Genomic DNA, 3,575 nt, shown 5'->3' on the forward strand with positions numbered 1-3,575 from the left:
TTGTTGTTAATTGTTGATTGTATTAAAGAATGAATTTTTGGTAATGCTAATTGATCAAATAGACCCAGTCAGAAAAGCAGTAGCAATAAACAGCGGCCACATCTTCCCATTATGTGAATGAGCAAAACCAGATGTGTCTAAAAGCTTTCCCAGCACTGAGCACAATGCACCATAACTGACCTTACCTCCTGCTATTTCCATTAATTTAGGTTGGTCTGCTTCTTCCTGACATGGATTTCTTAGCTCTATGACCAGACTGGGTCACCAGCTTCTGATCCAGTTTTTGCTGTGGATTACCTTCTGGCTCTCTTAAACTTCAGACCTTCTGTCCAGCTTCTCACCTGAGTTTTCCTTCAGTTTTTATGTCTTTGGTTTTAGCTATCTCTCCCTGGAGCCCTTTCTCTGCATCTCCAACCATGCTGACATTACCTGCCCTCAAATGACCCTTCATCACATGAAGAATCTGATATGTGGATTTAGTGCAATGGCTTCTAGTCTCCCTGCATCTGGTTTTCATATGGGCACATTTTTTCTTCTTTTTTTAGAAAGAGATTTTTGCAGTAGGGTGCATGCACACACTGGAGAGACAAACAAAGAGAGATACAGAGAATCAGAAAGCAAGAAATCACCCCCTGAGGGGATGGTCACACCGCAATCCCTTCTCCATTCTCCTCTCAGGATTTTGGGTACATGTGCACAGATGTCCTGTATGAGTTTCAAAGTGGTCGGCCATGGGGTAGTTCAGTGACGTAACCATTATCCCATCTGCTGGTCCCATCACATATGCACTCTATGAAGGAAATTTAATCACTCTTCTGCTGTAAATCTTTCAAGAGCTTTTGACTGTCTTTAGAATAAAATATAAGCTGCTTCTGATGGAATTAAATGGACTTTTATGATCCAGTCCTCAACTCTAGCCATTTCTCCATGTTAAGCTTAGGCTTTTGTTGAATGGCCCTACTTACATATCTCTGAATAATCTGTACTCTTTAAATCTTTGAGCATTTGTACTACTGTGTCCTCTGCCTGGAATAGGTATCTTTTGTCTCTATAGCAACTCTCCTCCCTGAATATAGGACTCCCCAGGAAAGTCTTCCTTGACTGAGGTCTGCCATCACATATTGAACACATTCACACAAAGCCATACTTGTGTGTGTATACACACATGCAAACACACCTACACACACATTTGGCTTTGCTCTTTGTCTTACAGTTTGCTTCTATAGCTTGGAAAATGACCATTTTTTTATGGCCTTAAGGAGATGACAGTAGACCTAAAGAGAATTGACAAATAGAGGACAAAGAGAAGTAGAAATTGTTCAACTATCAACACCTATTAAATATATGTTATATGTACAAGCAACTCTAATTACATAGTTGAACACAAGAGAGGCTGCTCTGGTGAAAGAATTAAGTGTGTGAATCATAAGCTACTGAGGCTGCCCTAAGGTATTCTTTCCTGGTTTCAGTAGCCCAGGGGCTCAGAGTATAACATCCCCATGGGTTCAGAAACCAAAGATTGTATTCAAAAGGAAAGATTGGGAAAGGAGGAGGGATTTAAACTGAGACCTCTAAATAAATGTTGGAATGTCAAAGTACATTTTAGAGAAAGAGTATTTTTATTTAATTTTTTCTCTTTAAATATTTATTGTAATTTATTTTTATTTAATCATTACACATCATTGTAGGGTGCAGAATGTTCCTTAAAAGCATGTGTATGGTGTGTAATAAACAAGTCGATGATATAAACATTCACAACTTTCAACATTTAACATTATGTGATGAACATTAGAAACCTATTCCATTAGTTACTCGGCAAGTATGTGCTGAATATTCTATGACATCCTTTACTGTGAGATACAGGTCTGAAGAAAACCATATTTATTAAAAATTAGGCAACAGACAATCCCATAAGTTAACAAACATAGTCTTAACACAGTCAATGAAAGAATAATTTGTAATTTTCATGTAGAGGACTATACAAGATAAGATTTATAATCTGAAAAAAATCTGTGGCTATCAATTACTGGTGCAGTTAGAGATAGGCAAATTGTACATAACAATAGATCATTAGGAAGAGATAGAAAAAGAATACTTTTACTCACACACTGTGAGTTCTTTTTTTTTTCTTCGCCCCCCCCCCCAGGCCTGTTGCGCCCCTCGAGGGAAGAGAAGCCACATGAGGCCACTCCTGGGTCCCGATGGGATCTTTGCTCTCTCTCCCCTTTACAAAAGCCACATGGGTGAAACCAAGTGTGACTGTGCAGAGCTGAGAGAGGACACTGTGAGTTCTTGTAAGACCATAGCACTATACTGTGCATAAAGAAATAAGTCCTCAAAAAAAATGATAAAAAAAATCGGAAAGAGATGTTTAAAATTTAAGACATGGTAAAACCAGTGATTTGATGATGTATAAGTTTTACAAAGTTCTTGAGTTTAGCCTTTTAAAAAATTGATTCCAAAAAAAGACTCAATTGTAACATTTTGGATTATTATCTGGTTTTATACAATAAGCAATTATTATAATAAATATATAAATTGAAACTTGTGGAGACAACTGTGTATCAAATAATTGGTGGATTTGTAGTTAAACCATCTTGGGTGTAAAATTGTTGAATCTACATTTAGTCCCCACATTCAATGCTATTACCAATATATGTGGACTTACCATTCCCTTTTATTCCCCTAGTTTATTTTGTGTTCTCTTACTTCTATTTGTCTCTCTTTAGCTTTCTTGATATAGTACTCTCTTAAGTATTTCCTGAAGAGCTGGTTTTGTTTTGGTGAATTCTTTCACTGTTTATTTATCTAAGAATAACTTTATTTCTTCTTCCCATTTGAAGGATAATCTTGCTGGGTATAGTACTCTTGACTGAAATAGCTCTTCTTTCTTTCTATTTTTTTTTTTTTGGAGAAGTTTTTGCTATAGGGTGCATGTGCTCGCAAGACAGACAGAGAGAGACAGAGAGACAGAAAGCGAGAAATCACCCCCCAGGGGGGATGGCCACGCCGCAATCCCTTCTCCTCCATTCTCCTCTCAGGATCTTGGGCACTCACACACACGCGCCCAGCGTGAGTTTTAAGCCACCGGGTCCGGGACGCGAACCGCGGTCGACTTTGTGGGAGTCCAGTGACATAGCCATGACACTAACTGCTGGTCCCGAAATAGCTTTTCTTTCAGAGTTTTAAACATGTCTTCCCATTCTTTTCTTGTCTGAATTATGTTAGCTGAGAGATTCAATGTTAGTCTAATGGAATAACCTTTGTAATTAACTTGGTGTTTCTCTCTTGCCATTTTTAGAATTTTGTCTTTGTCTTATTTTTACCAGTTTGGTTATAGTATGCTTTGGAGAGGTTCTTCTTGTTATATCTATTTGGTGTCCTTTGTATTTCCTAGATTTAGATGTACTCATGCCACTCTAAATATGGAAAATATTCAGCTAACATATCATAAAAGATGTTTTCTACCCCTTTTCCTGTCTCTTCAACTTCCAGAATACCTATTATGCAGATATTTGGCATCTGGGTTGTCTTTTTTTTGTTTTGTTTTGTTTTGTTTGTTTGTTTGTTTGTTT

The 3,575-nt window shown here is 37.5% G+C and overlaps 1 non-coding gene across 1 annotated transcript; it reads right to left on the minus strand.

The window, feature by feature from the left end:
- Positions 1 to 2,146: 2,146 nt before the first annotated feature.
- LOC114007070 (small nucleolar RNA SNORA64/SNORA10 family) lies at positions 2,147 to 2,279 on the minus strand. The gene has a single exon (XR_003548728.1). It is a non-coding gene; the product is annotated as a small nucleolar RNA SNORA64/SNORA10 family (small nucleolar RNA).
- Between the last annotated feature and the right edge of the window lie 1,296 nt (positions 2,280 to 3,575).

This window comes from Tupaia chinensis, unplaced genomic scaffold (assembly GCF_000334495.1).
Source record: "Tupaia chinensis unplaced genomic scaffold, TupChi_1.0 Scaffold000117_2, whole genome shotgun sequence".
Classification (NCBI taxonomy): domain Eukaryota; kingdom Metazoa; phylum Chordata; class Mammalia; order Scandentia; family Tupaiidae; genus Tupaia; species Tupaia belangeri.